At 35.7% G+C, this 12,711-nt stretch overlaps 1 protein-coding gene across 2 annotated transcripts in view; it reads left to right on the forward strand.

The window, feature by feature from the left end:
- Nucleotides 1-853: 853 nt before the first annotated feature.
- LOC6034524 (pneumococcal serine-rich repeat protein) overlaps nt 854-12,711 on the forward strand; it is a 70,156-nt gene continuing 58,298 nt past the window's right edge. The window contains exons 1-2 of one of the 2 annotated variants that reach the window (XM_038252012.1): nt 854-1,197; nt 1,614-1,921. The gene's annotated coding sequence lies outside the window, so the exon portion shown is untranslated. Of the gene's footprint in view, nt 1,922-12,711 lie in introns of both variants that reach the window. The other variant, XM_038252011.1, reaches the window with a different exon arrangement.

A 12,711-nucleotide genomic window follows, 5' to 3' on the forward strand; every position in this document is an offset into this window, starting at 1 on the left:
ATTTGAGCTTATTTTAGTTTGTATGGGAATTCTGTGCACACTTGTGACAAGTAGTACAATTTTATTTTCAAAACACACTTGTGACACGTGCGTTTCAGATTTTTGTTTACATTATTTACTGTATCTTTCAACTGGTGTAACCAAATTAGTTGAAACTTGGAGCGTTTGTTAAGCGATAGTATACGAACCGATTGCTTCAAAAAGTTTGGCTCTATCATTCATAGTGTTGAAATTATTTACCAAAAAAAAAAAAAAATAAATAAACTATTGGCACTACGCCCCCGGGGCATGGCCTTCCTCTAACGTGGGATTTCTGCTCCAGCGCCTCTGACGAGACAGGAGAAACCGGGACCGACGTTTTACTTCATCATCCGATAGAAGCTCAGTGGATAAGGCGGGAATCGAACCCGCGTCTCATAGCATCATCGGGATCGGCAGCCGAAGCCGCTACCCCTGCGCCACGAGACCCCAATTATTTACCAACAAACTTTAAAAATCGATTTTCTCGAAAAGTACTAAATGGTCGTTGTCACAAGATAGCACACAACTGACGAGTTGGTGATTGAGAATGGGATTAAAATCTAATTCTCTGATGATTCCATAAAACACCATGCGCTTCCACATCACAACTCTCACCACAGCCTCCCTCGTTCGACGAACACTCAACATCGACGCCGCTAACCCACAACTCATTTTCGTCGAGCATAACTTCGTTCGTGTCCGCCATCTTGCATGTTTTGACAGCAGCAGCATAAAAATACTCATCCCCCTTCTCACTCTCACACCCAAAGGGAGAGAGAGGTTCACCGCACTCGGGTGATCCATCGCAATCCAACCAACTCTCCTCAGTTTGTGTTGAACCGTCTACGAGGCAACGCGAGGGCCCGTTTGTTTGTGGTAATCTCGGTCCTCGTTCGGAACGAACCAAAATAGAACCGATTCTTTTGGGTGATTTTTTGGGCACTTTCGGGTGTTTGGAAGTGCGCTAATTGTGTGTTCAAAGTGAGTTTGACGCGTGAAGCGTTTGTCGAAGGTGTAGTTGATGTGGAGTTTGGCGTTTTCGGGTGTGAAAAGTGTGCTTTTGTCCGTCGAGTTCCGAGAAGGAAGATTTTCTCAATTTCTTGGTGATGAAATAATTCCAATGAATTTTGCGCGCGTGTGTGTGTGAGCGAAGAAGTTTGTTTTGCTTGCATCGGTGTGAGTACCTCTCGTCTTAAGATGCAAATCTTTGGGTTGAGAGAACGTAAGTTTTGAGGGATTACCAGAGGAAAATCTTAAACAGTGCATCACAAACAAAATCTAACCGTGTTTGTAAGGAAAAGTGCGAAAATTGGTACGATTTTGGTGCATCGTTTTCCTCACCTTTGCGCAAGTGTTGGTGACGGAGAAGAGATCTAGAGTGCGACGACGACGACGACGTAAACATACGGGATTGGTCACCACGACTACCGCATCGCGTGCACACGTGTGTGTATGTTTGTGTGCACTCACACACCCACACCACCGTCACACTTTGCCACCCAAAGTGTGCTGCGATGGCAGGCAAGGTTATCGTCATCTAATTTTCATGAATGAATTTTTATTCCCCGTTCCCCGTTGGCGAATGTGATCAGCGCAGATCGCAGTAGTCTCGAAAAACAACAACAAACATATTAGTCAGTCGTTTAGTGTATGTGTGTGTGTACGTGGTTTTGTGTGTGCAAAGGCCTGGCCTACTCCGCCGCCAAAGGAAGTAAAAATTAAAATATTTACAATTTCGTTTGACGTCTTATCGGCGCAAAAGTGCATTTCAAGTGATAAGGCTTGCTGCGAGTAAAAAAAAACACACACGGAGTTGCAGCTGCGCGCGTGGTGGATTACTACTTTTGAGCTCAGTCGGCGACGGCGGCACAGATAAAGGCCTTTTTTTGCACTCAATCCGGTAAGTGTTTTGCTGTTTTAGTCAGGCCACCTAAAAATAAGCACCCGGACTAGCGACGACGAGCGGGTTGGGTTTTGTGGAGTCAACAACAACAACTGCAACATGAAAATACACACGTTCGGTTTTCTTCGCCGCGGCTGTGCTCTTCTTCCGCCTTCCTGCTTTGAGCGAACAACAATAACAAGTACCGTGGGTACAACTGGGTAAAGAAAACAACAACATTTTTTTGCTCACCTATGGTTGTTGTGGGAAATGTAGACAACAGCTGATAAAAAGTTTCATGATACAATGTAGTGTATCTCCACTTCTTTAGTTTCGTTGATAACATGTTATATTTTGCTATTTACAGTTGTTAGAAAACATATTTTAAAATTATTCTGACAGAATCATTTTAAAAGATATAGAACGCACTTTATTGCACCATAATTTGTATATTTTTTAATATTTCTAAACATTTTATACATAAAAGTACAATAATAAATGAACAAACAAAAATATCTAGTATGTTAAAAAAATGCTATAATACCTTTAATAAAACGTTTAACGTCTTGTTTAACGTATGATTACCTACAACAAGTTAAAGTGACAAATTCCATAATTTTTAGTTCAATGGTAAAATTTTGCTTTCTGACAATATTTAAGCAATTTTTTTTCTACAAATTCTTCAGAATAATATTAGACATGTGTTGATACTTTTTGGAAAAGATTTGTATTTCATGCATCATTTTGACGTTCATTTTGAGACACATTTGATTCATTTGATCTAGAGAAAGGGTTAAATAACACAGGAATACCAAATTTTGGTATTACTTGGGCAAAATCAACGATTTAACAAATTTTCTTAGTAGGTATATCAATAATTTAAAAAATCAGTTTTGAATTTATCGGGATTCAATGAAAGCACTCGTTTTGAGCTGGAGGAATTTGATAAAATACTGTAATACTGAAAACAGACCAAATTAAGGGGTATCCGATCAACGATAAATTTATTCATTTTGCAATATAAAAAAATTACTGAATTTCAAAGGGTTCAGAAAACTCATGATTAAGTACCTATACCAGAATTAATGTGTTTACACATTTCCATTGTTATTTACCCCTGCTCAGGACATGGATTTTTTTTGTAAGGTAATTTATTGAATTTAATTACTCTTAAAATTTTAAAGTTTCAGGTATTTTCCTTGAAAAAGATTAACGGCTTCATTCTTGAAGAATTCTTGAAGCTCTATTTTAGACCGATTTATTTCTATTTTATTTTCGAAAGTGTTATGCAGTGTCCATATTTTATTTACAAATACTCTTTTCCCAACTATAGAGTAATTGAGTTTTCCTCTGCTATGTACAACAAAAAAATAATTTCACGGAAGTTTTCGAATTTTTCGTGATAAAGAATCGATTACAATAGTATGGAATAAATTTGAAACTTAGTGAAATAATTAAAATCAGGTTTTTTGGATTACTTGATAAGGAAAGGAGGCGAAATTCCTAGAATTTAGGAATTTAGCACTTTTATTTTTTTTCTGTGTAGTTTTCTTTACTAACAATAGCAGAATCGAAAGGTTATACCTTTCGTTGTAAGGGCTGAAAAGTACTACTTTTCAGCATTCAAGTGAGTGCTATAAAATTGAACTTTTTGGTACTTGTCTTGTATTGAAAATCAATACGCTTTTATTTTTTTTTATTTGAACGGTGTGTTGACTAAACACATGGGCTTTTGACTTGAAATCCCACTCAAATGGTGTTTTTCGGAATTGAAAATAAGTTGTTTGGAACTTGTTGCATAACTTGATTTTTTTCTGGATTCCTCGTATTTATACAATGCGTTAAATCTCGTTGGATAAATATACGAGAGGTTGAAAAAATCTTCTTTTTGCAAGTTTTGGCATAAAGTATTTTACTAAACTGTCTAAACAAAGAATTTGAATCTCTTTAGAAGTAGGAATGTTTTCCAACCTTCTTTGAAATATTATCACTTTTTTATTGTTGAAATATGCTTAAGAATTCATACTTTTATCCTGTCTAAGCACTCAGATTTCAAACACCAAACACCCAAACCACAAGAAAATTCAGGTGATTACCGTTTGGAGCATATTGTTTCGCTGGTAGTGTACACCTTAACACACTTAAACCCAAAACCACGTTTTTTTTTTTACTCGCTTCCGTTCATTGTTTTTCCTCATCGGTGTCTCTGTCTCTCTCGCCGATTCGGCCTCGAAAGCAACGGGAACTTGACGTGCACCGCCAACAACAACAACATCAGCCAAACAGCAATAACAACACTACTAATATGGCGTGTTAAATCGCTGTGCTGGGGCTGGAGAAGCACCCAAAACACGATAAAGAACAACTAGATGGAGGAAGAACAAGTGGAAGAAGGTTGTAGTTTTGATGATGGTTCACACAAGAAGGCATAGTTCATGATGATGACGATAATGACGGAGTGACATAAGCTGTGCTCATTTTTCTCTTCTTGCCTTTCGAGAGGTGTTGTACACTTTTGGCACCGTTTTCGAAGAAAAAAAAAAGAAAAAAGTACACTAAAAGCTCCGTTGATGATCCGCTGATGATGGCGCAGATTAGGTGGAAATCCACAAGCCGCTCGACGGCCTGTGGCGTGTGACTGTTTATGGGTTGGGAAATCCGCTGAATGGGGTTTGACCTCTTTTCTTGCGTTGCAATCGGATTTGCTAATTAAGCGTATAGCAATGACATAGAATTGATGGTTGGTGGAACATTGATCATTTATTTTTTAACTAAGAAAAGTCTCAACCTAATTTCTAATACTAACTGCGCGGAACGCCCTCCAAACGACATCCAAATGCGTAATAAATCTACTCGAGGACAGTCCTCGACTAGACGGCGAGACGAAAGTCACTATCCATTAGATGCGCGCAGCAATGCATTCCTATGAAGCCAATTGAAAGCAATCGTCTTTCGCCACCAACAAGGCTTGATTCGAATGGAAAAACAACGTCAATGGTGGCATGTAACTACTCTTGGGTGCACTTTTCACTACACGACAAAATAAGAGTCCAAAAAGTAAAAAAAAAAACAAACTTCCCACTCAAGCTGCAGTTGAGTAAGTCTTTAGTGCAGTTCACCTAAATAAAAAAAAAAGATGACAAAAATCGAGAGTCGCCGCAATCGTTAGTCATGTCGCGCAAATGTGCGAATTTCCGCTCTCACTCAGCTCCGAGTCGATGACGGGGGGCTAGTTATGTCGAGCGATTCGAACGAAACATCTACACGACGATCGGTATCGGTGGATGAAAGTTAGGGTAGAAGGTGCAATAACTGATTAAGAGGGTTTTTTTTTAATTTGATGTAATTAAACAATCAATAAAAAACCTTGAATGATTAATATATAAAAAAAGTAAATCACTGTCTTAAAGATAAACTTTTTTATATTTTTCTTCGTGGGAAATTCTTAACGAAATCTGTCGATATCAAGACATTTTTTAGTTTTTTTTTTATTTGGCTAAATGATTTTGGGTGCTTTTACCAAAGAAAGTACTAAGCTTAATCTGTTTGCATACAGTTTTGTCAGCTACCTAAGCAAGAATGGTATGTAAATGCAAAGTTGTTGTTATTGGTTGGGATTTAGAACAAAATAGATAAACAAATTTATCTTTTTATGATTTAAAGTTTAATTTCCATAATTCGTATTTTTAGATTTTGAAATTTTTAGAAAAGTTTTAGAGGACCAAACAGACAACTTTTGGGCGATAGAGAAGAACGGGCGGAAATTTTGCCACGGAGCTATGATTGTTTTCAAAGAAAATGTGATTTAAAAAATCGAATCTTATGCAAAAAAAAAAAAAAAAAAACATATTTAAATCTAATTTGCCATCGGAAAAGACCTTTGCGTTTAGTTTTTGAAATATAGCCAAGGGTCCAAAAACTCAATATTGCGACATTTTGAATTGTGGATCTTGATGTCAAAATTCTCGAATGTCGACAAGACACATCAGATTTGAATGTATTTGAAACGTTTTTTTTTTAATTTTTAGATTAAATAATGATATTTTACAAGAAATTTGACCGTTTTTACGAAAAAAAAAACTAATTACTCTTATGCTAAATAGTGAATTTTTCATAATTCCACTATATTTTGCATGGACATTTTTTTTAACAATTGTTTATCAGTTTTCCAATAAAATATGTTCTTGCAGCAATTCGTATTTTTTTCCAAACTAAAAATCTATATGGTACACTTGCCCCACCTGAACAAGAATTTTCAAAAGCTCTCAACAAAAATAACCAAAAGATAAATCATACTTTATAATAGATCCAAGTCATTGGTAGGGACACTACTGATCTAGGAAAAATAGCATTTTGATAAAATGAGCCTTCAAACGAACCCTAAGCCTTATTTTGAACTTTCCAAATATTATAAGAAAACAAAGGTTTTGAAAAAAAAAACTTCATTAAATCTTATGCGCCGTGGCGTTTACGTCGTTTTGGCGGTTATGTTGTAGTAGAATTAACTAATTGCATTGTTAGCAACAATTCTTCATACTGTAAATAATCAAAATTGTAAAAATTACGGACGAACGAGCGATTGTTCCTCTTGCCCCACCTTCCCCTATGGTCAAACATTTTGCCGTCAAGTTTTGATTTTCTGAAAAAAATTGTTATTTTCGGAAAAAAATGAATTTATAGTCAAACATTTTTTAGACTTCAGTTTCAAATGCAAAATTACCTTTCCAATCGAAAAGTACTCAACTGAATTTTTGATAAAGTGCACTCTTTTCAAGATATAACCACTTGACGTTTAATTTTAACTAAAAATCCCGTTTTTCGATTTTTTAGATGTGTCCATGATTCTTAAAAAAATATTTTAATTCGAAAATTTTCCAATAAAATTGCCCTCCTCGATTGTTAATCATTAAGAATACATTATGTAACGCGTATTTTGCATTTTAAACAAATTAAGGCTTTTTAATTATTTTTCTAAATTTTGACTTTGGAAACCACAAATCAATATAAAACGTAACATTTCAGGAAAAAATATTTAAAAAAATTTATGATATTTTTCAAATTTTTGATAGTACTTTATTATTAGCACTTTTTGACTGCCATGATTGATTTAAAATAGTTAGTTGGCTGTCTTTATCAACGACCCTTTTTTATTTATATGTAATAATGAAATTTCGAAAATCCGGCTTGAAATTTAGTTTTTTTTTACTCATAATAAAAACTGTTTCATAAAGATTCGCTTTTAATTTTAATAAATTATAAAAATTTAAAAACAGAAGGATTTATTTTTCAGAAAATTATAAAATTCTCCTCGACCTTCTTTTTTATAAGATTTTGAGATTTGATGATATGAAGATATCAGAAAGAAATGTAATATTTTACGAGAATTATGAACTTGAAGATTTTAAGATTTGAAGATACCAAAAAGAAGGGTAAATTTCTAAGACTTGCATAATTCCTATAAAAGCTTTTCCTTCTTAGGTAAAACAACAACAATTAATATTTCTGGGAATGGAATTATTTTGAATAGAATTTGAATAGAACAAAAATATTAATATTTAATATTCTACACAATATTTAGTTCTTTTCTATTTTTAAGCAGCATAGTTTCATACGACTTTTAATCATAGTTGTGCTTTCTAGTATAAAAAAAAACTATGTAATCGAACGACGTTTTTTTTAAAGCTGTCTTATTTTCGATTGTTCAGCTTAAGTATGACCCCAAAACTACGCTAAAGTGATTCCGGATTTTTAAATCGGCCAATATGGCGGAGAAGAAATTTTGAAAAAAATGCATTTAATTATTTAATAGACAATCAAACATCGACTTAAATGGGGTCACAGAATTCAAATTTATTGTTAAGAAAAAAAAAATTGTTCATAATTCGATAATCCGAAGTCCCATTAAAACCTTTGAATAATCCAACGTCGGATAATCGAAACTTCGGATAATCGAGTTTGGACTGTATGATTTATTTTTAAGATTGAAAATGTTTAAAATTGTTTTGGTAACATCAACCACCAAACTAGCAAAAATCTAATATTTCAATTCATCATTCTAACCAACATACCAACATCCAACCATAAATCAGCTTATCGAACCAGCGAAAAGTATAGTATGAAAAAAAAACTGTGGTAAACAACTCTGTCACGCGCATTCCGCGAACACAACTTGTTTTTCGGTGGAGAGGAGCAGCCTTTTTTTTTGTTGTTGCCCAGCTCCTCCACGAAGGCGTTGTCGTCAACAGCAGGAAATGATGTAGTTTGGTCGCCGCGTTGTTTCGGATGTTGTCTTTCAGTGGGTAAATAAGCTGACAACATCATCATGACGATCGCCTCTGGCAGCCAGTGATAAATGGTGCCGAGTGAGAGGTTCGTGAATGATTTGGTGTAATTACGGTTCCTTTTGCGAATGTCACTTGAGGTATTTTCAATTCGTCGAAATCGAGCATTGTATAAACAGTTTTTGGACCACCCTCCTGGAATATCTGCGAAAATATTTTCGAATAAACACGCTTTTTTTGGCTATTTATTTGGGTTTCTAAAATTCGCAGAAATTTAGCCAACTCTAGGAAGTCTGCTCGTTTGCATGTTATTTTGCGCTCCAAACTGGCCCCGGTCTGGTGCGACTTGGTCTGGCCTAGGGTGGTATAATTATAGTTTTGCACTTGCGTCAAACTGTCTGCGACGACGATAGCAATCGCACGAGACGGCGACGAGATGGTATTTTCCTGTCCTTTACGGCAGTTTAAGTAGAGTAGAGACGACCGACGATGGATATAACTAGGCTTAGTGATTTTTCACGCTCAAAAATTGCAAATTTCACGGGGACCTCAATTTCAAAACACCAAATTTCACGCAAATTTCGCGGAACGTGAAAATTGTTAAAATCACTCTGAAAATCTTATGTTTAAATCACAGAAACTGCTTTTTATGCTTCATTATATATTATTTCAATAACCTAAAAACAATTTGAATAAATTTGAACCTGACACAAAAAAAAAATTCCTTATTTTCTAAAAAGATTCTACCTGGTTTATGGATGGGATCTATATATATTTTTAAACAAAATGTATGGCATGCGTATTCTCATTTATTGAACTGTTTTGTTTTTAATATTTGACTGATAAAGCTTAAAAGTTTTCGCAAATTTGCTTCATTTTACTGAATTTCATATCAAAGCTAGATTCAACAATCTTGTCCAGCCAGCAAATAAGTTCAATAATTTGAATTTTTGCGACATTTAGCACATTAAAAATAATATTAAATTTTTTATTCAAAATGAAATTTTTAGTACTTGTTTTTATTTTTCTTGCTCTTGTTAGTGCTTTAGTTATAGAAATAATTGTTTAAAAATGGATTATGATGTAACACACAGCTGAAATGAACTCCAAAACTCTGTTATGAATTGCAAAAGAACTGATTGTATCTTGATTATACACCAAGAAATCCGAATTGAATTGAAAAAAAAATCAAAATGAGAAAAAAAAACAAAAAAGTGGTATTTTTTTAACTTTTACGGGAATTATCCACCCAAATAATCAAATATCGTTAAATTAAACAGGACTCAGAAAAATTAGAAAAGTTTTTAAAAGTTGATTTTAAAGAAAAAAACTGCCCTTTATTTTAATTTGAATAAAACAAAGCATGATTCTTTTAATTTCTTATGAAACTATACTGCCCATGTTCGCATGAATGTCCCATATGCAAAAACAGCAAGCTGAGAAAAACGCATTTAAAGTTTGTCCCATACATAAGGCTACGTGTTAAGTTTTCACGAAAAAACTGGATTTTCTCCTGATTACTAGAACAAAATACTGGATTTTATAGGCTCTTTTGAAAGAGCATACAATTTTGAACCAAACTGCATCAATAACTCGAAATCGATGAAAATTCATATGGGACATTTATGCGATCAGGGGCAGTATACCTTTCAAATAAAATAGCAGTAACATTTTTATTATAGCGAATGAAAATATTACTAAACTAACCTAAAGTAACCATCTCAACGTTTTTCCTCAATCTGATACGAAGTGTTATACTAACAGGCTATCGTTTCCAATAAATTACAAATTACTAGCCTTGGTTAGTTTATGAAAAAAAATAAAAATTTGGACAATTCTTCAAATGGTTCATATCAAGCATTTCAATTGTAAACTAATAAAATTTACTTAATAGTCTGTATGGGTAAAATATTTATTATGTTGTTATTTAAAAAAAATATTTGAGAGAATTTATGAACTTCACGTTACGCCGTCTTCGAAATCGTCAAAAATCACTAACCCTATTTTAGTAATTTAACCAAGGTATTCACAGGCTTATTTCTACAGTATTTTATAAGATTATTTTTATTCTTATTTGAGTTTGATAAATCATTTTGAGAAAAATAGTTACAGTTTCACACAAACATAAAATTTCACGGGATTTCGCGGAAAAAGCCAAATTTCACGGATTTCACGCTGTCCGCGAAATCGTGAAATTTCACTAACCCTAGATATAACCTTTCGGTGGAGAGGTCTCTCTTTACGTAAGCCGCCCGGTTTTGTCGCTTCAGTTGGGCAGGGCTTTTTTTGCCTTTCGTGTATTTTGAGTTGACGAGTTGGCCGTCAGTGTGTGACACACGTGTTGCAGAAAGAGTGATTTATGGTGTTCGTTACGCAAATGTCACAGTTGAGGAAGTCCTCGTGGGTTTCGATGGGGGTTTTGGACGACAGGTTGATGATCATTTTGTAACGTGAAGTTTGTGGACTATTTTTGTTTTGACTTATGATAAGTTAATCATGAATTCTGAAGAAGAAGCAGTTGACACATTTAATTCCAAAAGAATTAAAGTTTTCCAATGAATCGTATGCACCTGTAAGCTCAACCGTCTAACAACAAAAAACCTTCGTCCCACTTTCGTAACAAAACTGCTCGAAAACCGCAGCACACATATTTGCAACCCACTCCAAGAAGTGGCGCAGTATTTTGTCCCACGTTTTGCGCACCATTTGGGATGTACGAAATAACTGTGCAAAAACCTCAATCGACACACATACAGAGAGAAACTTGCAGTCTATTCCCACTCTACTTTGCTCGGTTTGATGACCGCATAACCCGGCCCAACACGATCTTCAACGTTGTCTTTGCCGGCGGTGTTGCGTGGGATCATCATTCACACATTGCTGCACTGACTGACTCACTTGCTGCTGCTACCTGAATCTGCAGCGTAGCATTGGCTCAAGAAATGTAATAGACAACCTGGCCCAACAACGAACCCGTTGAGCTGCACCGAAAAAAAACCTTTGTGTAACGAAGCATGTAAAGCTGATGTGATGTCTTTTTTCAGTGTTTTTAGCCAAAGACACCACTACTACATCCTAGAGCGCGAACAAGGCAATGTGATACATCAAATTGCAGTTTCAGAAGGTCTTTACCAGTGTTGGTGGTCGCATGCTGCATAGGTTTGAAGTTTCCGCATCGAGACCATCCCCCTCCTCCCTCTGTCATCTGGCATCGAAACGGATTCCCGTAGTCGCTTCTCTGTGAGGAAGCCGTAAAAAAAAGAGCCAAGAAACAAACGGTGGAAAGAGACGAGGCGAATTAACATGAAATATCGCTGTTGCGATGAATTTTTAATGACACATATATTCACTGGCTTCTGGCCATCGAGTTGAGACCATCGTGGGGCCAAGCCACGTGCAACGGTGTCTCTGAAGCTGAAGACACCCTGCAAAGTGCAGTAGTGCAGGGTGGGGAGGCCAATTCGAAGAAAACGAAACGCGGCTTGGGAAATCAATCATAAACCGAGCGAGCGGGCGAAGTCTTCGTTGTCGCATACGTGGATAGTTAGTACGGATGGTAATGGAAGGTTGCACACAGGAGAGGGGGCACATCTGAGAGCAGATCACTCTTCGGTGGGTGCAGGCAGCAACGTCGGGGAGGTCCGATAGCCTTGAGGGGGAGCATGCCACATGCTTTGGCGTAGTGTGCCATGACACGATGGTTTGTTTTGATAAGCTGTAGAATGATGCTGCTTTGCGTATTGCTGTTGCTTTTTGTCAATCTATTCAGGTTTCTATATTTCAAAAACGAAATTTACAAATTGCTTCCGTATGGTTCTTTCAAACATTTTCCAATAATTTTCTCGAAATATGTTAAAAAATATTTTACTTGAATTAGTTATAAACATTTGGCAACGTTATGATAAAATGCATTTTAAAAATTCCCAAGAATTTAAGCAATTTAAAGTCAATGCCAATTTTGTTCAAGGTTTTGTCTCTCCTTCCCTTCAAAATTTTCGCAAAAATTAGGGAGGTAAAATGCTCAACATTTAAATTTTCGATAAAAAATAACCTTTATGTTTGACCACTTAGGATGCATTCTTTAGTCTCTTCAAACTGAATACTTTGATGCTCTTCTTGTCTCGATAGTCGACCTAGCGCGATGTCAATATTTTCTAATTAAAATGCATTTTTTAATATTTCATCACCGCCATTTTGGCCGCCATCTTGGTTCGAAAAATTATAAATCTTTTTGGAGCGTCAATCAAAAATATGGCAACGAAATTTTTGATGGCCAACTAGAGAGTGAACTGTGTTACGAATATTTTTGTTTTTTGAACAAATAGGACACTTTACTGTTTATTAAAAAGTGATTTTGGTACCATAGATTAGAAAAAAGGAAAAAAAAAAAATACATTAATTCGATGATACTTAGTATTTTTTAAGCGAAAACGAAACTATTGGCACTACGCCCCCCGGGGCATGGCCTTCCTCTAACGTGGGATTTCTGCTCCAGCGCCTCTGACGAGACAGGAGAAACCGGGACCG

This window comes from Culex quinquefasciatus, chromosome 2, assembly GCF_015732765.1.
Source record: "Culex quinquefasciatus strain JHB chromosome 2, VPISU_Cqui_1.0_pri_paternal, whole genome shotgun sequence".
NCBI classification, from domain to species: domain Eukaryota; kingdom Metazoa; phylum Arthropoda; class Insecta; order Diptera; family Culicidae; genus Culex; species Culex quinquefasciatus.